Raw genomic sequence first — 25,247 nt, forward strand, 5'->3', positions numbered from 1 at the left:
AGAGGCGAATGGAATTGGTGACAGATGAAGTGAGATGTACTCAGGCATTAGCAAAGGAACACCAGTTTAAGCAGGGGGGGAGGACTTCAGCGAGACTCAGGCATACAGACAGTGGAATACTGGGAATTAGGTGAAGAAATGCAGAGCAGGAGACATTGTCAATAATCCAGGAAAGCAAACAAATCACAGAAAGGAAAGTGAGAAAGTTACAGAATAGACACAACTCTCTTTCCCTTTCTGCTTGAGTCAGATATAACAGAAAAGAAGTTTAACTAAGTCGAGGCTACCTGTCCTAATTATTTAGTCCTTGGAACAGTATAAAACAGCACTAAAAACACTATATTGCAAAAATTCGCCCAAAAAAATACTTTTCCTCAAATATTCAATTGAATTAACCCAAAATATTTAGTTTTATCAGCAAATTTTTAATAACTTTATTTTGTGTTCTTTTGTCTCTATGCTTCATTTTGGTGGACCTAATTGTCTATTTGCTTTTCGGAATATTTTTTTTATACATAACAAAAAAGTACTTTCTACTCAGGGGCACCGAGGGGTGGGGGAGGAAATGACGGGTAGTATTTACCCAAGCGCAGGACTCTGTAGGGGCCCTGAATTGCAGGGGGGTATAGCCATGCCCCTGCGATGCCGTGACTACGCCCTGCAATGCAGTGGCCACACCCCTGGAGCAGCATACACTGGGCATTGCCCCCCCTACACACGAAGCACACAGGCCGCTAGCAGTCTCCACAAGCCTGTTCTTGCTATAGGGGTAGAAGTGGTGGGGGGTGGCACGCACACCTCCATAGTCACTTTGAGTGGCCGAAACCTCCCTGACCTCCCTGAGGCCTTGCTCTCATCTACCTCCTCACACACTACATCACGTGCCAGACTGTCAGTGAGTTAGGAGGCTGATCGGCCCCCGTGAACCCACCACTGAGGGGTAAGCAATGCTTTTGTCTTTGGGTGACAGACGTTGATTATTTCAATAAAGGAAGGATTTCTTAATGGTCACTTGTGGTGTGATTGTGTGGAATGGTAGTGTGGCTTACAGTACGGTGGAAGATCGTTGGTGGTATATAGGTGGATGAAGGTCAGGGTGATGGGGAGTGGTGCCATTGTTCTTGTTCATTGTTTATCATTTGGCAAGCACTATGACATTCTGTCTGCATTATATGGCGGGCACTGATGGTCACTGTATTATATGGCAGTCATTGCAATGCTCTCTGCATTATATGGGGTCTTTGATGGTATCTGAATATTATGGACAGAGCTGTAACTAGACTTTTTGGTGCCCTGTGCCAGAAAGAGCATTGGCGCCCCCCTCATTTTTCAAAGGGACATAATGCACCCAAAAAAGGGCCCTGGGTTCATGGGGAAGGGGCAGGGAAGAGATAGGAGAGGTCAGGAGATGCTGGGGATGAAATAAGAGGAAGCTACAAGCAAGAATGATAATAAACAGAAATTTGACAGGCCCAATCAGCGCACCCTGACTTGTGGTGCCCTGTGCGATGGCACTGGCCGCACTACCCTAGCTACGGCCCTGATTATGGCGTCACTGTGATAGTCTCTGTATTATATGGCAGTCACTGCGATGCTCTCTGCATGATATGGTAAACACTACAAAGCTCTCTGCATTATATGGTGGTCACTTAGATGCTCTCTGTATTATATGGCAGTAACTGCGATGTTCTCTGTATTATATGGATGTAACTGTGAAGTTTTCTGCATTATCTGGCAGTCACTGCAATGCTCTTTAGAGTACATGGCGATAACTGATGGTCTCTGTATTGTACGATGATCACTGCAATGCTCTCCTTTCCTATACAAAGATAATGCACACAAATATTATACTATTACATTACTGTCACTTTTGTTTACATGTCTGGTACAATCAAACACATTATTATTAATATTTTTAATTTTATTTATAAAGTGCTGACATATTGTGTAATGCCGTACATTGAGGGGTTCAAGACACAAACAATTTACATAGAAAGGCATGAAACAAAAGGTAATGAGGTTACAATCTAGAATTCAAACTGAATGGTGCCAAAAAAATACAGATAATGTAAGTGTGATAGAGCCTTACACTCGTACATTACTTGCACATTCCCCTGGAAGCAGGCGTAAGCAGTATGAAAACAAAGTAATGTGTTGACAGGACTACTGTATGCTGAGTGCGCTGCTAGCAGTGAGTTATTCTCACACTGTGCCCTGTGGTCACTAAACAATCATTTCCATGAGCAGAGGCTCACACCTCTATCCCATCCACCTGATGCTCATGCAAAGTCAATCATAAATGTATAGTTAATGATCAAATATAACTATTAAACTGATATTACATCAGCAGCATACATAGGAGCAAAACATACAGTATATAATCTAGCAATAACAAGGAAGTAAATCAGGAAAGGTAACATGGTCACTGCTTGGAAAATAAATGAAAGCTATTGGTCAAGTGTGAACTGTGAATTCAAATAAACATGTTTATGCTTCACAAAAAGTGCATAAGGAGGCGTCCGATGTTTGTACAAGCTGCTGATGATGCAGAGATGAATGTACGGTATGCTTATTAGCAATCGGTAACTTGTATGAATCCACACTGTGCATCCTCTAGAAATGGGTGCCCGCAAGTGAGGGCGATGCAGGGTCATACACTTACAATGGAAGAGATTGCTCATACAAGTGAGGGCGATGCAGGGTCATACACTTACAATGGAAGAGATTGCTCATACAAGTGAGGGCGATGCAGCATTGGCCGTGAGATAAAACATTCCATGTAAAGGTGTATCCACACAGATGATGATGTCGAGTAGTAAACCAGAAACGCATATACAACTCTGTATATGAGCAAATATGCACATTTTGTCTGCGCACGCCTCTGTTCAGCAAAGTACACCCTAGTTACTTCCACCTTCAGGCTCTAATATTATATTATAATATTACTTCCACCTTCAGGCTCTAATATTATATTATAATATTACTTCCACCTTCAGGCTCTAATATTATTTCAAACTATCTTAGTCAATAGGTACATTTTGGAAAAACAGACCAAGGCTGCAATGTAATTTTATTTGCCACCATTCAGTTTGTTAAACATAGCTACAAACACAGGGGCTTATTCAGATTTGCACGTAAAGCGCGTGGAGTTGCCGCAGCTTTCCGTGGTTGGAAATAAATATGGACGTCCTCGGCAGCATCTGTGCTACTTCACCCCACCCAAGAATATAGCATGGGAACAACTCCCATCTACACGCCCACGATTCACCCACCCAGTAACACCTACTCAGCTGCAAGTAGAGATACAACTGTATCCGTACAATTCCGAATCGCAGGTAATTGAGTGTGCAGTACCTAGGGCCTGATTTAGCAGCGTATGCAATGGCGATATTTATGCAGATTGCGTGATTATTTGTCATTGTCCAGGCGTGTAGGTGGCACTGCACACGCATCGCGATTGCTCTGCGATTACTTACGCACAGAGGATCCATGCGCAATGTAAGTGTCAGCGTTTGGGGGAGGTATCAGGGGGTTACGTACACACAGGCGTGTCTGACCATTTAAACGCTGTTTCATGGGCGTGCATAAATTGCCATTGCCATCATCTGTACAGCATGAGAGTTCTCTGCGTGTGAGGAGAGCTGCAGTGTTTGCGTCTGGCCAGAGCTGCCATAAATGCTGCGTGACTGCTTGATGTACGTCAATGGCTCCGATGTTTATGCAGGTGGGCAACCATGGACAGATATGAGAAGGCAGCAGTGGGCATCTTTATGCCGGCTGTGCTTTGGCAGGCATTAGCATATTTTTGCAGCTGTGTTTCGTGCAGAATTGCAGCTGCGATAACATTGGCTTCCACTGCTGAATCAGGCCCAAGTGTTGTTTGTTAAAATCATGGGAACTGTCATTAGACTCACATTAGACTGTATTTGCGGGCAACCGCAGAAGCCAAATTTACTTGTGAATAGCAGCGTAAGCCAGATACTACCCTATGCATCATCAATTGTACCAGCCCCAGATCCATCAGAAACAGGCTTCCTTCCCCCGTACACATGACTCAATTGCACAGAAGCCTAGCTACATGCCCATGCCACTCCCACAGTTCTGTGCATTCCATTTATCACCACCCAGTTCCTGCCCTGAAACACCCGTTTGAAAGAAAGACTAACGATCCGTCCAACTCAGAATAGGACATGCACTACTCTGCAACTCCACCCCACCTCCCCCGCTCCCCTCTATCCATCCCCCCTCTCCGCTTCACCCCTACCTTCGGTTACCATACCTATCCCATCCCCAGTGACAAGGCAGGTGTTCCTCTTCTGCGGAGCTAGGCATGTGCCACCTCCCAAGCAATGGGAGCTGTTAGGGTGTGCGTCCTGGCTCTCACTGTGTGCGTATGTTGGAGTTGGGACTGACTTTACATGATTATTATATAGATGTTACATTATATGAGTTATTATTCCTCCTACTTATTACATTTACAATCTATCGCAAAACCTGAGTTTCCGCAAGTACAATGGCCGAAGCACAATTTCTTTTATTTCAGTTATGAAGAAAATACTCAGGGCCTGATTCAGAGCCGGACGCTCTGAACGAGCGCTCGCTCTGAATCGTGCGCATGCCTACTGGGCAAACATCGACACGGTTGCGAGCGCTCAGCGCTTGCGACCGGGTCTGAATCTGGCCCTCAGTACGCAAAGTACCTAAACATAATATGTTTGGGGGAAGTATGTGTCTTATTGCATAGTATCCTTACTTAGCTAAAAATAAGTAGGAAATTACATTTTTAGTGCAATCTCTCTAGCCCCCAAAAGGGATTATGTGCTTTTAACACAAAGGTACTCAGGTCTTAGAACTGTTCTAAACAAGTTATATTGAGTACTATAAATTGGAATGACACCTTGTTTTGTCAGGTAGATCCAAGACGTATTTTATATACTGGCTCAAAGCAAAACAATAGACTGTTTACAAGAGCGCAGCCAATCTCCAGCACTACACATAGTCCAGACACAGGGTAAGCCTTGTCCTGCAATCTCGTGTTTGCAAAACAAGGACACTGTGAAAGCTTTGAAAGCGAACAAAACAAACAATGAAAGGATAGCGCAAGAGCACCAGAGGTTTAGAGTGCAGGTTCCTTGTGAAAAAGAGGATTAGAGAGACACACAGAGGAAACAAGTAGGAAATGATCCATAGGAAAGCTCCATAAACTGTATAACTGGGGATAGAAAATCATAATAATAATAATAATAATAATAATAATAATAATAATAATACAACATTCCTAAATAAAATCAGTTTACACTGGTAAAATAAGAGGAATTTATTGGATGCTGTATGTAGAGAGTAAATGTGCATACTTCCCTACTCACCTGGAACACCCGGGAGGCTCTGGAAAAACCTGCCGCAGGAGGCAGCCAGGTTATCGGCATGTATGCCCTAAATTTGTGTGACGACATTCTTGATGTCTATATTCACAGTGTTGACATTTTGACAATTCTCAAGTCACCCAGCCGGCCACCTACCAACTTCCATGGTTCGCACCATCTGACCATGCATCACAGTCAGAGTATGGCCTCCAATGTATGCGATTAAACATCTGAGTTTGCACCATACTTGCCTAGTTTTGAAAAGCATTTCAGGGAGATTGTGTAAGCAGCACCTATTAGCGTGGAGGTAAAGTGGACGTGTACTACTACATCTGAGAGGCGTGTCATAACATTTATTTACATCCAAATGTAAATGAGCCCCAAAGCAGTTAGTAAGATCTACTTGTTAATGACCAATGCGGGGAAATTATACTAATGATCCCATTTGAATGTATATATCGCTGGGTATTTTTTTACTATAATAGCCTCATAATGGGGGTAAGGTGCAATCAGGGAGATTGCTAGACTCTTCAGGGAGTCTGGGAGATTACTACTATTTCAGGGAGTCTCCCTGACAATCAGGGAGAGTTGACAAGTATGGTTTGCAACCATGCCTGCGACACGACACACCCATAACATGCTCATAAGCTTTAACCTCTCCATGCATCTGAATAGGCACCTCACAGTCACCGCCCAGGAATTTCCAATACTTTTCCAACACATTTCAGAGTCCATGCGGCTCAATCGACCCTGTGACTCTGTACGCACACATCATGAGACACATGCGCAGTTGAAAAACATTGGCAACAATCAGGTCCAAACTGGTCCTCTGCGAAAACTGAAAGGTCAGCATGTTAGGGACCTACCCTACAGAGATTATCCAGATGTGGTGGGTAGGCCCATAAGCTTGGCCAAGATTATGCCAAAAACTTCTATTTACTGCAAAATGTATTTATTTATATATAATCAGTTAATTTGGAGTTGTGCACTTGTATTCTTTTTGTGTATATATCAATTGTCTCCACAGGTAGCACCTCCATTATATATATATACAGTATATGTTCAGGGTGTGCAGTCTGAGGCCCATTTTCTATGCAATCCAATCAGTGCATTGCTTTGCACACCTGGAAAGCCTGAGACACTTTCTACTCAGACTAGCACCCCTACTACATTGGTTAAAGCATGGAGTCTGGCATTGTAAAATGCACACCAGTCAGAGGCACAATATAGGTAAGTCCTGCAAATATTTAGACTGTGTAGTGCAGCTTTGGTTCATTTTTGGGGCGTGGGTCCCCCTGGATTGCTTTGGTTGATTTGCTTCAGGGCACCGCATTATAACACGATTTTCCTTTATTACACATTTTAAAGCTTCACTGTCTGTTTTTTATATATGTATTTCACTTTTTTTTTTTTATTCTTTATATGCAGCTGTGGCTGCTGTTAACTATTTCCTTTTTGGGGTGGCTTAGCTGGGCTAGTTTGGGCGTGTCCTGCGCTCTGGATTTGAACCCTAGTATGTTAGGGACCTACCCTACAGAGGTTACCCGGATGTGGTGGGTAGGCCCATGACCTTGGCCAAGATTATGCCAAAAACCTCTATTTACTGCAAAATGTATTTATTTATATATAATCAGTTAATTTGGAGTTGTGCACTTGTATTCTTTTTGTATATGGATCAGCATATTCCCAAACTACAGTAAAGGAAGAAATGCCATTAGTATTTGGAAAGGACATGTTAAGACCATACTTGCCAACTCTCCCTGATTGTCAGGGAGACTCCCTGAAATAGTAGCAAATCTCCCAGACTCTCTGAAGAGTCTAGTAATCTCCCTGATTGCACCTTACCCCCATTATTTAGCTGTTATATAAAAAAAATAAACAGAGATATATACATTCAAATAGTATCATTTCCCTGCATTGGTTATTATAAGGCACAATGATCCCTATGGCTACATGCATTTCCTGAATAGTATCAGTGTGTTTTTATCAACAAATAGATCTTACTAACTGCTTTGAGGCCCATTTACATTGCATCCCTGAAATGCTTTTTCAAAAGTAGGCAAGTATGGTACAGGGACAGTTAGGCAGGAAAACCCAAATCCAGGGCTGGCCCCAGGTCTACTAGCACCCTACGGCAGGCCTGGCCAACCTGTGGCTCTCCAGCTGTTGTGGAACTACAAGATTAATCATATCCTCCAACCAGCTGGATAAGCATGCTGGGACTTGTAGTTTCACAACAGCTGGAGAGCCACAGGTTGACCAGGACTACACCACAGGGAAAAAAAACACACGCATTCACCCCCATAGGAAAAAAATCTAAATACATTTGGCCTGATTCAGAGTTGTGCCATACATGCCTACTCTCCCGGAAGTCATGGGAGGTTCACGATTTTCCGAGTAACCCCCCCCCCCGCACCCCAGGTAGTGTAGGCATTTCTCCCACATTCTGCCCACTAGTGAAGTGGGCAGAATGAGGAGAATTTCTGCGGCAATTGCGGGTCCCGTGTAGGGGGCGGGGCTTAATGACATGATTTTTCAAGTATTGCATCATTTAGTCCCGCCCCTATTTAAATTTGCACCAATCGCGACAATTTACCACAACAGGGCGGGGCTTAATGACGCAAACCATCAAGCCCCGTCCCCATCGCAACCCACCTGCTTTTCCTGCCTGGGAGAAGGCCGGGGAGGAGAAAAAAAAAGTAGACAAGTATGAGTTGTATGCTAATGCCGCCGCCACTGCTGTGTACTGCAAATATATGCAAATGTTGCAGCCGCCAGGAGTTGTACTGAGACTCCCACCTGTGGCTTTGCAAATCCAAGCATCTGCGTAATATGTGGCAGCGTACAAAGATGCAGCATTGGTCTCAGATCAATAGATTGTTGCAGTCTTGAGTAAGCCTATGGGCCCACAGAATGGCTGTGGGAACTAAGACGCCAAAGCCGTATTTCTTGCATACGGAGTCACAGTCGTAAAATGCGTCATACCCCCAAAATGGTTGCGACACACCTGTGCCCCGTTACCTCCCCCAAATACTCACTATCAATCACACTGCAAATAGATAGTAGCTGCGAGCAACTACAGCAAAGTACCTTGACAAATGCGCAGATTGATGATTATCGCTCAACTGCGAAAACGTCAGCATAGCGTGCAACTCTGCACCAGGCCCATTGTCCCCCAACTAAACAAAACATTTCTCCCATAGAAACCATAACAAACACATTGGCCCCCACAGAAAAAAAACACATTCATTGTCCCAGCCCCCCTCCCCACAGAAGACTGACCTGTTAGTAGCAGAGGCGAAGAATAGAGAGAGAAGCTCCTAGGGCCTGATTCACTGCGAAATGCAACTGTGAATGTAATAGCGATTACGCACGCAGTTCAACTGCGATAGTATGCAAAATCATTGCGATCGTAATGTTTAGCAGTACTGCGAAAACATCGGTACAATCAAGTACCATCGCAGCCTCACGCACACTCCTCAAGCTGCGTAGGGCATCGCAGTGGATAATTTATGCACGCCCCTGCAATGGCAGTCAAACACACTGGCGCGCCATTCCCCGCCCCTCCCCCGCCATCACCACCCACAAATTGTACTTCCTGTCAATCACTCTGCGATGGGTCTGCATAGTCACTGCAATCGCAGTCCCGATTTCAGTGGCCGGTTTGCGCACGTGTACTACGATCGATACGCTTGCACAGTACGCAACAGTTGGACGCTTGCATGCATATTAGCAATTGCATTCCTTGCTGAATCCACTTAGTCATTGCAGAGCACTGTTCAGGCAGGACGGCAGGTGGCTATTACCCCTTTCACATCGCAAAAATAACCCGGGATATTGCTGGGTCGAGCAACCTGGCATTTCACCCCTGCAATCAAGCAGTGTTGAACACGGACACAAGCCGGGTTGAAGTGCAGTGTGAACAGGCCCTACCCGGTTTATCCAACCCGAGACTCAGCAAACACCGCTTATTGGATGTTCCTGGGTCTCACTTGAAGATGTCAGCAGCCAGACACACCGGCAGCACACTGCAGACAACAGCAGAGGCAGATTCTGGAAGTCTGGAAGGGGTTAATACCACCACTGTCATTACAGTGATAGCTAATTGGAGTGATAAAGAAGTGAAAACGTACACTATGCTGTCAGAAGCTGCATCATGCTCGTTGCGCATTCGGTATGATTCACCGCCGGCCACATGGTTCAAATTCGGCAGTGGCAGCCTGTCAGAGGAGGAAATCCCGATCGTCCTAAAGGTAAGTATAAACTAATCTAATTCTACCCCTAACCCTCCTTTAGGTTGCCTAACCCCAACCCCCCCCGGGGTGCCTAACCCTAACCCCCCCTTCCCCTAGCCTGACCCTAACCTCCCGGGGGGGTGCCCAACCCTGAGTCACCCCTGGAAGCCCTAAACCTTGCCCCCCCCCCCCGCGGCTGTCTGCACCCGGCGCCCTGCATCCCTTCGATGCAATCACTCCGCTGGATGGCCTTCGAGCCAGTCCTGCCCATTTCTCTATTCCATTCTTCTCAGAACCACTGTTATGTTTTTCAACACCTGTGTCTTTATTGTCCCATTGGACATGGTAGACACATGACCACCTGCAACAAACTTTGGTGCAAACACAGGTCCAGGCAAGGCATGCAAATAATTTAACCAACGGCACTTTGTTTTTACAAAAGGCAAGCATTGTAGGAAGGATAGAGGGCCTGATTCAGACCCGCTAGCGAGCGCAGACCGCTCGCAAGCAGGTCGATGGTGCCCTAGTGCGCATGCGAATGCATGCCTACGACGGGCCAGCCGTCGCTATAGGTCTCGCACCAAAGGGGGAGTGCTGTCGATGGTGAGTGACAGCACGCCCCCTTTGGTGAGTGTGCCGGGGGCGTTGCTGCCCAGACGTAGGCGTTCCCATGGGAACGCCTTCCGTCTGGGGCCGGCCCAACTGACATCACTAGTTATGTCAGTGGGAGTGCTTTTGGCTCTGATAGAGCCAAAATCACTCCTGGGCTTGCGGCAGCGAGACCCTACCGCAGGGTCTCGTCGCAAGCCCGATGGTCGCGATGGTCTTGACCATCGCGACCATCTTTTTGGCCGCTCGCATAAGCTGTGGGTGGTCACCCACAGCTATGCAAGCGGCCAGGAGGCCGCTCCAATTTTAGGTAGGAGGGCCCTGATTCAGAGCGAGCGCTCTTGTCAGAGCGTCCGGCTCTGAATCAGGCCCAGAGTTCATTAGGGTCTGTAAGTTGAAGTTTACAATAACTATGGTTTTTATTTGGTCTCACAGTTGCCAGTATTAGTGCCCATATCAGAAGTTCCCTGTGAGTAAATAATATGTATTTGTTTAATATTGGTTCAGCCCACAAAATATCAGGTTCACTTTAACGCACAAAAAAGTTATTCAGCTTTTTGTATTCTTGTCTGTTCTGTTCCACAAATCCATTACTTTTACAGGAAGTTCAGGAAGTTCCCGCAGAGACTGTGGGCCTGATTCAGCTTTGGGAGTATAGTGAGAAATAGCACTTAACTGTGAACCTGGACAAACCATATTGCAATGCAAGTGGTGTAAATACATACATTTTTTTGCATGTGGGGTAAATACTGGCTGCTTTTGAATGTAGCCTACAAATACTGTACAGCTTTATTATTTACACCTCCCTCCCAAATCTAACTCTCTCTGCACATTTTAAATCTGCCCCACCTGCAGTGCAGCATGGTCTCACCAAGATGATCAGTTGAGTGAGATATCTCACTCTATTTCCAAAGCTGAATCAGGCCCAGTGTGCGAAGTGTGTGACAGTCCAAAATTTAAATAGGAGAGCCACACCAACTGCCAGTGAGTCCCGGCCGGTGATGTTTGGCAACGTTTGGGGTGGCAGTTGGTTTGGCTCCCCTATTTAAATTTTGGACTGCACTGGAGCCCCCACGGTCTGTCATACACTATCTGTCAGGGACTTTCCGAACACACCGTATAAGCTAGGATTTGGCTTCCTGTATTGGCATTACAGGCTAATTGTGAGACACAATTCCAAAACCTTTAACAAACTCCTGATTATCAGTGGACACATTCATTTTGAAATGCAAATAGATTTTCACTGTTCATATCAACACATATTCGCACAACCACCATCACTCACTCATCTGTATGTCACAATTATTTAATTTGTGTAAAAATGAGCGATAGAGACCTTTTTTGGAATATTTATTACAATTACCAGTCTATTCTATTTGTTATTCTCAATTATTTAACTGAAAATATTAGATATACTGAATGTTGAGAGACTCCGTGCTACTGGCCCCCTCCTCTGAGCAGCTCCCCACCCCTGCCCCTGCATCTTAACTTGTGCCGACAAGCTGGTCCCTCCTACTCCATGACTCCATCTTCCCAAATATCATTGGAAAGATGGCACCACAAGAGAACAAAAGCACTGACACAATGCCAGAGTTTATACTTTCACTCCACGGCACCATCTTGCTGAATATCGCTGGGAAGATGGCACCACCTATGATCGGCAGACACTATTTTACAATATTTGGGTAAGGGCCCAGCAATGTTGCTCATGCATTAAATACCCCCATTCTGCTCTCTGGGGCCTCTTTTGAGCATGCATGGGTCCAGTGCATGTGCAGTGAAGCCTCAACTTTGAGTTAATTATGCATGCCTTGGACATCCACATGATCACAGGAGGCCTCCATTCTGCTCTCCATAGAGGGCAGCAGAGCGCCAGGGAGTTGGGTGACCCAAAATTGCTGGGCCCACCTAAACTCCTGGCTCCATACTGAAGCAGTGCCACTAGATGTCAGAAAAGCTAAACATTTCTGATGAAATGTCCAGCTCATTATTATTTCAGGCTAGTTTCACTGGGTCTCATGTACTGTATACCAATAATGAGCAGCCTGGCACACTTCACATGTCGCATGTACGGAACTCCAGCCAACAATATGGGTTGCATGACAGTTAGTTTCAGTTCTAAAAGAAAACAGCCCCAAAATTACCTCAACAACTAATCATCATTCACCCCGAAATACCCTACGTAACTCCCATTCCCACCTTTTGCTCAGAAATTTCTCCATAGACCCCTATTTACCATGAAAAGTCCCTGAATAGCATTAAATGACATCCCAGTTGCCATGATGACAGGCCCTCAGACATATACTCCAAAAGTCCCCTATATGCACCCACACACTAGAAAATGACTACCTTCTGCCCTGAGCTTGCAGAGGCTAGAGGAAGACCATGGGGTGAAGAAATCACTGTACTACCTCTTCCCCCATAATACCCTGCGTTGTACAGTGGAGACCATGGTATGCAGGAGCCTGCTGTTTTCATTCAGTTTTATTTTGTGCTGGCAGCCGGTGGCCGTCTGTTGCCTATTACTGATGTACACTGCCAAACAGGCTTATGTCTACTGCCACAGACATAAGCTTTATTTACACAAATATGTTCACGCACCATACTCACATTCTTTTTCTATTGTACACGCAAATGGTCACTTGGTAAACACTTTGAATTTTCATTTGTAAATTCTTCTTGATCATTGAGATTGCAAAGACTTTCCTCATTTGACAGTTACTGTAAGTATATGTCATTTTTCAATAGCCGACACAATGACCTCATCAAGCAATGCAGAACATACTGATCTCCATAACAACAGACATGAAGCAATACACATCTATTGTCTAGCCTGCGAGATTAATCAGGACATAAACCGCCATTTATATAAGGGAAAACGAGAACAATCCACAAAAAGGCTCCAGCTGTTTCTTCCTTATACATTCATTTAAAGGCCTCATAAATAGTTACTGTGGTCTAATTCTAATGTATTCTGCATAGAAATGGACCACAGGCATACACACCAGTCTAAGACCTCTTAGTAGTCTTGAAGGCTTGCAATCTAATCAAATTAGGTTAGCAAATCCAAGTTCAGAACCTCTTTAATAACAATGTTTTCATGCTCATAAAACTGTATAATAAAATCCAAAATAGACCGTGGTCTAGATATTGTGAATGCTATTATTAATACTTATGGATGTTTGCTCTTGGCATATAGAACCCATATTTTTTAATAATAGGCAGAAACACTTGCAATAAAATGCAATAAAAGTAAAATGTATTCAATAAGAACCTAGTGACATTATTGCGGGGTAATATCTAATATGTGTTGTGTTTAAAAGTCACTAATGTGGCAAAGACAAACAAGCGGAATTTGACCACAGGAGGGCACTGTTCTGTTGAAGACAGTTTATAGTCTACTCTACTTTGCCAAACAAAACTAACCATTTAGGGAGCAATTCAATTATCTGCAAGGTTCCAAAGTGTTTCTGTGCAAATTACAGAAATTACAGTAATAATAAGTTGCTCAATTTTGTTAATACCCATAGCAAGCGCAAGCAAAAATTATGGAATTAAGCATATTTTATCGGGAGACTAACAACTACACATCACTCTGAAACATAACACATGATTATATTACAGAAACTCGCAGCTAAATGAATCGTCCCCTAAGAATGATTTTAAGGATTGCATACATTTAAAAATAGCCCAAAATTACACATTTCAGCCCAAGTTACATTATTACAAATTAAATATAATTTTAAAATAAGAATATAGAAGAGACCTCAAATACAATTAACTAAAAATTGTGAGTGCATGATAATAAAATAAATATTATGACTGTCAATGTATAGCGTCTGAGTTCAATAGTATATTAACAGCACTTGCAAATCAAAACACATCAGCAAATTGACACTTCCTAATGATAATATACAGTGTGACAGATGTGATTAATTATCATTTGCAGCATCAGACAAAAGAAAAATATTATGTGAAGAAGATTGTTGGAACCGGTCAATGCTGATGGGGAACAGAATACCTAATTCACAGAATAATAATACAAATATCAGAATTATGACAGGAAAGTCTGGTAATAATGAACACATTTAATATGCATTTTATCTAATAATTATATATGTAGGGAATAATAGGCAACTATATTATACAGTCATTGTTCTCTACAACTGATATTTGCATTTTTTGTGTGCTATCAAATTGCATCAGGATATTTATTATGAATAATTTAAACATTTTATTAAATAAACAGTCCTCTCAGTGACAATCAATAAAATTCTAAAAATTTTACATAATAATTTCTAAAAGTGTTTATTTTATATATAATTTTTTTTAATTTCAAAGAATGATTGCTAACTTTCCTTGCTGTATAGCTTTTCACACACTTTTTGCCGTGAATTCCTCTTGCCTACTGTAGTAGAAAATATGCCACACTTTCCTAGCCACCCTGCCTAGAATGTCCTTGTTAATCTTTGACACATGATGCAATATTTTAGTGGACTCAATTAGATCTACCTCACCTGTTCAACAGTTTAAAACATTGTCGACACTTAAGAAACAAACATGAGTTTATGAGTTCAATAAACTCTACCCTTTGTGAAATAGCATGCAATGGCTTAAAATTCCTTGCATTCTACAGAAATAAATACACTACATGCAGTGCCAACAGGTAAATAGCTACAAGGAGAGGTACTGTGCTAGAATCATGTGCAAAGTGCATTTAAGTGTTTCTAGATTTTAAGTTTAGATAACTGTTATTTGTTATCAGATCATATATATCTGACACTTTTCCTAATATCCCATATAACAGGCATTTTTATATGCAGGCAGGGGAGATTTGTCAACTGAGTACATTTCCCACCACTTGGTGGATCTATGTTCACATCCAATCAGCCAAAAGGAAAAAAAATGATAATATAGCTTTTATAATTTCCTAACCTCATTGCTCGGATGGGCAAGAGCACAAGCTATCCAAATTGGCAGAAAGTTGCTCATCTAGTAAATCACACTCACCCCACATACAGGACACCTGCCTTTGACTTATTTTTGTAACGTTTAAATCAATGCTATTTTTTAAAAGCAATGACAGCTAAACAAAATAGACATTTAAGATGCAATATGAACATTCTCTAAAAGTACGAGCTTATAAGTGTCTCTGATGTCTATTTATTTCTACTGTTTCTGATGTCTATCTATTTCTACTGTAGAATTTTATGAGCCTCACCTCATAAGTCTCCTATAAGGTACAAATGGCCATTTTCAAGATACTTTATTCTCTTAGCACTTGTTTCTGTAATTGAGAAAATATTACAGCACTCATCTACAGTAATTACCTCTTTGAAAATTTTCACAGTTAAAATAGAATTGCTATAAAGTGTAAATATGTATAAGTGCAACAGATTTATGAGACAATGCATGATTAATTTAGTACTTTACTATATAAGTAATTTGTATACATCTCAGTGGCAGTTAAATGAATGCTAATAATAAGTATATATATATATATATATCTATATATATATATATATATATACATTTCTGTAGGAGGGTTTCCCCAATTATATCCTAGTCTGCAGTTAATGATATATTTGAAACCAATGTTTATTTTTTTATATTTTCCCCCTTTAATATAAGTAAAAGAATACAATTGTCAAACCACTCTTACTCTAACATAAAAATATTTTACAGGTATACCATACAATGAGGGGTGCAATAACATTAAACAGCATTTCCTACCACATAAATATGATGCATTTATTCCATAAACTAAAAACAATATTAGCCTTTAAAATGAAATAATTTAACTATCTTTTTACTTAAAACAATACTTACTTAGCATCCCAAATATGTGAATGTAATCCAACGTGTGATAAATAATTAACATGAAATATGTTTTTATTTGAATGACACTTTGTTTTCAGAATGCTTAAAGAATATATCTAAACTTATGGAATTTAATATATAATGTAGTAATTAACATATCACAATGTTCTAGAAAATAGCATCAACATTTAATACTAAGTAGTTTCTAAAGCCATTATCAGCCTATTGGGGAGTTGTACATTTTTTCTAAAGTAGCATGCCAGCCTACATCCAAATGGGTCATCACCACATCACACCACCCTTAACGTGACAAAGTTAAACACCATAAAACCATATATGACTTCATTCTTGTCACTGTACAGAAAGTTTACAAAATATTAACAGGTTTGATGACATGAACTTATAACACAAGAGGAAGGTACATATTCAGAAATGACCGAGAGGATTCACAATGTATACTGTTTAGCATGGTTATAATTATGTATTAGGACATATACCACACTTATAGTATACATAAACTTATTTGATTATGAGATTATCAAGTTGTTTGGTTTAACAAATTATTTATTGGTTATTTTATATTTTCATTGTATTAATAATAACAATTTTTGTTCAAAATCATCTTATATTTACTTAATACAGAATCATGCATTGTTACCTATGCAGATCTCGAAATTTATTTATACTTAGTGGACATTAGTTTATCTAAGCAAATGTTTTATTATTATTTAATGAAAGTTTAACAGTATTTAAAAAAAATCTACAAATCATGCCAATAAACAAATCACAGCTACAAATCAAAATGATTTCATTTATGATACACAGTATGTAACTATTTACCATTTTTAAAATAGTTCTAGGTATATAAAAAATGGAAGTTTACATATGATTGTATAGCTACCTTTTTCCATTAGTGGTGATGAACAGATGTCATTAATTTACTTAAATGTATATTTTACAGTAGTTTTCAGCAATATAATGTGGTTATTATTCTGTCTGTCATGTATAAAAACAATTTCACATGTGCCGGTTCAACTTACTTTTACACTTGCATTAATAAAAAAAAGAAATATATATATAAAAAATCAATCATTAAATTGAATAAAAACAATAAGTATGTATATATTTATAAAATGCCACTCACATGTGAAAAATATTAACTATTGTCATGAAAACTGACAAAACTATTTCATTGTTTTAATTCATTATTAATTTAAATAAAAGTTAGAATAATTGTAAATAATATATTTTAAATTGTTTGATACTAATACTATTGGCACATTTTCCATTTACTTTTAACTTTAACAAATGACTGAGCATAACAAAAATAGAAAAAGTATTTTTTGATATTTAATTTAGCATTTGCTACTTTTTTCATTTATATTTAATTAGTTTATGTGTAATAGCTCACTTTTCATTTATCCATTTTCTTTAATGGATAATCAATTTCATTAACCAATTTCTTAGGTTATTTTACTAGTCTGATGCTTAGATGGCTAAGTACCGTACCTTACTTATAAAATTGAGAAATGCTTGAATTAAAATAAACATTTATATAAACTAATGTAACACTAAAAATAGTGTGTTGCTTCTACTATTGATACTTACAGAAAACAGAATATGTGCATACCTGTTTATATATGTGTGTACTGATATCCCAAATTTTATATAAGGAAGTTATATACCTCAATTAAAGTAGTAGTTCTGTTGACAAGTACAACTATTATTATTTATTCAATCATTTAAACAGTATAAACATGCTCCTTTCTCCTAACAAACAACATTTTCAATACTCTATTTGTATTCACTATGATATATTACTATTATTATTATATTATAATTATAATTCATCCACAAGTATCAGTAATTATCAGGACATATTAAATATAACAATGTGTATCTAAACTCTATTGCATGTATTTCCAATTTTCTGTATAAAATTTCAGTCATTTACATTTATACGGCATTGCTAGCTTTTGTATTGCTATATACTGAAATATTTTGAAGCAAACAAGTAAAGTTTTTACATTTGGGTATAATTTATACAGGTGCTGAGAACAATGCTAGAATGATAACATTTCAATATCGATATCCACACCTTTGCAGTCTGCCAGCAGATGATATTTACAGTTTAATTAGTCGGAACTCTGTACCATACAAGACAACACAGACCACCATGGCAGTAGGAGAGTTAAATGTGTGCCAATCCATTCTATTTACTTAAAAAATAATCAGCAAGAGGCTGACTGCCTTGGCCCAGTGCTTTGTATATTTCCCTTGTCAGGAATATGAATATGATTTATACTGGAGATTAAAAAGTTACTACCAGGGCACTTATTGGATGTTATATCTTTCTAACATTCACAACATATATTATTTATATAAGTCGTTCATATTTTTATTTATAAATGTCCAAAGTTTCATTGATTCTGGCCCAGATCGGCTGCAGAAAAAAAAAGAAATTTAAAAAGGAGGTTTTTTTCTCACGGCTCACATGTGTCTAGAGTTTTATTCCTATTTGTCCCATGTCCACACAAAGGTACAATAAAACAGCCACTGGCACGTCTTCAAATGCTTTCAGTGTTGCCAGAAACAATGTCCCTGCTCAAAGTCACTTTAGCAGAACTTGCGGAAAACAATCAAAAAAATTTTTGCCGCAGACAACCAGGTCTAGAGCTCTCATTTGTGAAAGGTTCAAAGCCGAGTACGCCTTCTTGGCAGATTGGTGAATTGCTCTTTAAATAGACATAATATATATATTTTTTAGTCATTTTATGATAAAACATAAAATAGTATAAAAAGTAAAATAATGAAAACAGAGCAGAATTGATATACAGATATATGTTACTTAAATATAATTTATGTATAGCCTATGTACATGTATATGCTATATGTGTGCTTTTTCTCTCCATGTATTTTTCTTACAGAATGACAGATGATTTCACATTTTTTCCCGCCTGTGAACTCTTGCACCCTCCCTCCCGCGCTCATATTTATCTTTTTTGCGAGCATGTCTTACCTAAGTATGGGAAAACAGAAGAGGAGTTTAAATGAGGAATAAATCACCTACAGATGTGAATTTTGGCTCTAAAAAGGCCAAATTATCTTCATTAGAATCAACTTCTACTGTAAATGGCACAAGCTCCAGACAGAAACATACATGGTAATGACAGAAACTGTCATCGCGTTTTTACTTCTTTATGCAGCCAGCCAGAGTCCAGAAAAGGCACAATAATTGCTACTTGTGCGATGTGGGGAGAAGTATTTAAACCTTGCACCTTGCACCTATTTTCATTGGCTTAGTGCTGTGTGTGGTTGAGGCGCTGTCAGTATAACTCATCAAGGAGGAGTCACAGAACTTTATAATGACTTCTAAATATTGCACGTTTGATTGTAATGCAAACCTTGGTGCAGTAAAAAAAAAAAAACTGTACTTCAAAGATCTATTTTTTACAACATATGCCCAAAACTGATGGCTAAGGGACAGCATTGTTACAGCTGATTTCACATTTGTCTCCGTGCTTATCACAGTGTAGAGTTTGCATACTCACCCCATGCTTGCATGGGCAGTGTCCACAGACTGGTAGGTTAATTGGCTTCTGATAAAAATCAACAAGAGTGCAAACGTGTGTGTGTGTGTGTGTGTGTGCCTGTGTGTGTTTGCACCTGTGTGGTAACAAATTTAAGCCGATGAGGATGATTAAATATTCTCTGGACAAAAATCTAGTAGCACCATATAAAGGGCACACAAAAAAATTAGCACCAATAGGCAAATGCAGGGGGAGGTTTTCTGGTTGCCTGGAAACCTCCCCCCCCCAGCCTACACCATGACCACAAGAGCATTAGCATATAATACAATTATACTAGATCTGCATGTTTTAATGATCTCCCCATTATCACAAATTAAATAATTAGCACCACCTATGGATCTTTTAAATTATGTCAGTTACTAATGAATACACCTGTGCACCATCTAGGAGATCTGGAAAACATGCACTGTTAGGGATGCACTGCTATAGACCATCTATAGGGTTAATTATTGATATTGTTTAACAAACATTATCCAGTGTATAAGGAGACCGATGTGTACATATATGTACATGGCGGTGTTAGGTTCTTCTGCCCCTACCCCAGACTCACAAACTTGTTCTAAGGCCATGGAATGGTGTTCACATCTGAAATAAAAACATTTAGCTCAGTCAGGATGGCCGTACAGCCACATTTAATGGCTTACCATGATCGCTTTGTATGAGGCTGACTATAGCTGGTTAAGTGCTAATTATGCCATTTTCATGTACTGGCCACACACATGCTAAAATTATGCATTTGGAAACCCACCTCTAGAAATCCTGCGTTTGCTCCTGAGCACCAGATGTCACTCTGCATTTGAGAGAACAAAATATGTACAAAATGTTTTAGATCCTAGTAGAAATCGGCTATCTAGCTATGCTTGCTGATGTCTACAGTCAGGTAGGAACTGTGCTATCCGGGTTGCAGAGAAGTCTCTGGTGGGTCTGACAGCCTGAAATCCCCAGCCAGTATCTAATGAAAGGTCAAGGCCAGGGCCAGTGACGGAACTAGCAGCAGTACAGCCGATGGCTTGCACCGGGGCCCACTATGGTGCAGGAGCCCAAAGCCCGCTGCACCTGCCTCTAGTGTCCGCGGCGCTAGTGTAGTGCAGACCGCAGTGAGAACCGTCAGCACTACACAGTAACAAATACACAGCCACCAGGTAAGTTGTGTTTTTTTTTGTGTGTGTGTGTAAGGGGCACTGGCACTGCATAGGGGCGGCGCTACAGGGTGCACTGTGTAGGGGGGCCGCTACTGGGGGTGTCACTGGGGGCACTGTATAGGGGGCCGCCGCTACTAGAGGCAATGCATAGGGGGGACTACTACTGTGGCACTGCATAGGGGGGCTACTACTGGGAGCAATGTATAGGGGGCCTACTACTGGGCACTGCATAGGGGGGCTACTACTGGGGGCAATGCATAGAGAGGACTACTACTGCGGGCAATGCATTCGGGAGACTACTACTGGGGGCAATGCATAGGGGGAATTACTACTGGGGGCAATGCATAGGGAGGACTACTACTGGGGGCACTGCATAGGGTGGACTACTACTGGGGGCAATGCATAGGGGGGACTACTACTGGGGGGACTACCATTGGTGGCAATGCATAGGGGGGACCACTTCTGGGGGCACTGTATAAGGGGCACTACTGGGGGCACTGCATAGGGGGACCACTTCTGGGGGCACTGCATAGGGGGATCACTACTACATATGGGGGCCCAAAGCACATTCTTGCTCCTGGGCCCACCACTCTCTAGTTCCGCCACTGGCCAGGGCCGTAGGGGTGTGCGAGCAGTGCCACTGCCCAGGGTGCATGTCCTATGGGGCAGCACTGTCCCACTCCTATGATACCAGGATTTGGTTTTCAGGGTGCCTGGAAAGGAACCCTGTAGCTTAGAGAGTCACCCGAAGTGTCCTTAGGATGCTCCAGGCAATCAGCTCCTTCCTGTTCCAGCAACCCGGCACCCTCCTCTTGACATCATGATGCCACAAGTTTCGGGGTGGTGCTGGCACAGGGTGGAAATTTGCCCTGTTACAGACCTAGTCTAGGAACAGGACTTAGTTATTGCCACAACATTTCCTGTCTGCCCTCTGACTCCACATCTATCTCATCTTTCAGTGCCTGAGATCCTCTCGCCCTGTTTCTTGTTCATATAGAGCAAGGACTGAATGCAAAAACAGTAGATATATCTACACGACACATATTACTGTCCTTTTTCTATGGGGTATCATTGTCATCTGTATGTGTTAGTCTTCCTTATATCCTGACCAGTCTGTGGTATTCTCTCTCCCTTTCCCCTGCCTGTACCAGTGTCTCTGCCCTTCCCCTGTCTGCACCAGCCTCTTTAATCCCTCCTGTTCTGTGACATTTTCTATACCTTTTCCACCTCTGCTACAATGTCTTATGCCATTCCCATATCTGTGCTAGTCTCTTTGACCTTCCACTGCCTGTGCCAGCCGCTGCCTTTCCCCTGTCTGTACCAACCTCTCTGCCCCTCCCCTGTCTGTGCCAGCCGCTGCCTTTCCCCTGTCTGTGTCAGTGTTTTTTCCATTTCTCTGTTTGTGGTAGTCTCTCTCAATCTGTCTCCCCATGTACCTCCACCCACTTTTACCTGTGTGCTTATCTGTCTTTTCTTTACATGTGCTGTTACTCCGCCCTCATTGTGTGCCCACGTTTTTCTGCATTGTGGATGTCAATTCTTTCTCCCCCTATAGTGTCCGTCTCCTTGTATCCCTCACAATGGAGTTAATTCTGAGTTGGGAGATAAGCAAAAAAGCAGGAAACTTTGAACCTTGGTAGAACCATGTTGCACTGCAAGTGGGGAAATTTAGAATGTGCAGATAGATTTAAATTAGAGATGTGTGGTTCGGTTCTCCAGAAATCCAAATCCACCCGAATTTCGTGAATTCAGGTAAATCCGCATCACGATTCTAATCTCCTGAGGAGATCCGAGTAAATCCGGGTCGCGGTTCTGATCTTTTTGCGGTTCGGAATTTGGATTTTAAATCCGAATTTCTGGTTTTGGATTGCATAAATTACATGATTTTAGCTGTTTTTACAACTTTTTATCTATTTTTTATTTAAAAAGTCCAGATCCAAAACCAAAACACTTGAGGGTGGTTTGCAAAACCAAATCCAGAGCTAAAACCTTGAAGGAGATACAGATCCAAAACCAGAACACAGGGGTCGGCACACATCTTTAATTTAAATGTGAGAGAGTCATGTCCTAGCTCAAATCAAAATTGCAGTGTAAAAATAAAAAGCCACCAGTATTTACTCTGCATACAAAACCAATGTATTTGCACCCCTAGCATTGCTACATGGCTTGTTCCAGACACAAAAGGCCTATTTCATGTGGACGCAGAACACAGAGCAGCTGCATTTTTGGACGCAGCTGCTGTGTGTAAATATTCTATGCTAATGCTGCAGGAATCATCTGATGAAGGTAATAGAAGCCTCCTGACAGTATCACAGATCTGAGTTCTGCGTCCAAAGATGCAGCATCTGATTCCCATTGTGACCCCCGGAGTCTGTCAATCAGGATCCTGATCGCAGGTCTCGTTCTGCACGTTAGCAGTTCATCCTCTATGGACAGGACAACAGCCAGCCCCTATAGACGGGTCAATGACAGCCAGCCAGCCCCTATGGACACGACAACAGCCAGCCAGCCCCTCTATAGACAACAGCCAGCCCCTATAGACGGGTCAACGACAGCCAGCCAGCCCCTATGGACACGACAACAGCCAGCCAGCCCCTCTATAGACAACAGCCAGCCCCTATGTACAACAGTAGCCAGCCCCTATGCACAGCATCAGCGTGCAATTAATAACAACAGCACAGCACAGGTCCCAGCTCCCTCACTCTTCACTCTCCACAGCCGGAATGAAAAATGGCGGCGATCGCGGGACCTTTATAGAATCCAAAACCTGAGTCAACTTGGATCTGCCTCAGATGCCCGAAGTTTGGGTGGGTTCGGTTCTCAGGGAACCAAACCCGCTCATCTCTAATTTACATGCCTCAACTAGGACACCTGAATGTTGCTCTCGGAGCAAAGATGTATGAGGACACATCTGTATCAGGGGCAAACAAGCCTGATAGTAGAAAGTGTGTCCAGAGGATATCGGAAGCTGGTTCTTAGTTTGAAAATGGAGCCACTGCGCATTCTATTTACAGGCTTATTTGCCCCTGACATACCAGATTTGTAGCTGTATCAGCATAAAGTCACAGACACAACTGCAGCAAAAGATGCAAGGAAGGCTGCGGCTGCCTCCAACTCAGAATCAGTCCATGTGAGGAGGGAGTATCCCGCCCCCTCCATAGATGTCACCCCCTCAAGAGACCCACCCCATTAGGGCTGCTTTCAGAAATTTCCCGGGCTGGTTTTCCATCCCAATCCGCTCCTGGTCACAGACACAACTGCAGCAAAAGACTCAAAGAAGGCTGCAACTGCATCCAACTCAGAATCAGGCCCTATGAGGAGAGATCCCATCCCCTTCAACAGACCCCTCCCTCCTTAAGGGCTGTGTCCATTAATTTCCCGGGCTGGTTTTCCATGCTAATCCACCCCTGGGTGGTGCCGTGCCATAAGTTATCATTGTTTTGAAAGCACAATCTCTCATACCTTATGTTATAATGGTTTTACATGTTTGCATGGTGTACCCAGCACTCCCAAATAATCTCAGCTGCCCCCAGGTTCTCCACCGCACTGTTAATGCGCACGATATCTATTCACCTGCCCCCCCTCCCCCGTGGGACAGTCCCATCCAAAGTGGGACACTTGGGAGGCATGTCTAATAGTCAAGACATATTTCACTGAGGGGTACCAGTCCTGAAACAACCTAAATTATACCAGATATGAAGAGGCAGACGACACCCCCTGACATTGCTCATAACCTGCACAGACAGATAACATAAAACTGTGGGTAATATATAAAATGAACACCCCTGGGCTAATTTCAATTAGGCAAAGTAAATGTTTTCGTTAAAGCCCCTTTAATATAGCATTTTCTGTGCAGCACAACATGTCATAGGCAGGTAAATAAGACGTATTTTCCATTGATTTGGAATAACTGTAGCGCCAGCCGCGTAACTAATCACAACTGTAAACATTTCCCCGTGTTTATAGAATGCATAAATGGAGCATTCAACATACAAGTGTGACCGAGAGGTCATATATAATATCTCCTCGTTTTTTTCTTCTCTTTAACGAGTAATTGCAATATGTTGTGAATCACTTCAAATAAATCATTTGAATACACTGCTGTCTAATGTAAAACATCCAAGTTTCCATAGGTAGAAGTATGGCCAGAAAAACAAGTCAACATAAATTATGTGTGTCTCAGGACCCTTCTTTCCTTGTAGCAGTCACATGTAAAGCAAGGAAAATAGACAGATACATTACGGCTGTATCTGAAGGAACATCTTTTATCAAATGTAAACATTTTATAACAGCTATTTGACAGGAATTCCACATCTATGTTTGCTTTGAAAATACTTCCTCCCTACTCCTACAAGTAAAATAAAGAAATAACCTCTCCCCTAAAGATCTGTGGAAGAGATTCCTTATCACAAACAGCTGTTGTTCAATTTAGAATAGTGCATAAAATATCTGGACTCCAACAGGAAAATATAAATATCCTATTGGTAT

This window comes from Taudactylus pleione, unplaced genomic scaffold (assembly GCF_031769625.1).
Source record: "Taudactylus pleione unplaced genomic scaffold, aTauple2 ptg000333l, whole genome shotgun sequence".
Lineage (NCBI taxonomy): Eukaryota > Metazoa > Chordata > Amphibia > Anura > Myobatrachidae > Taudactylus > Taudactylus pleione.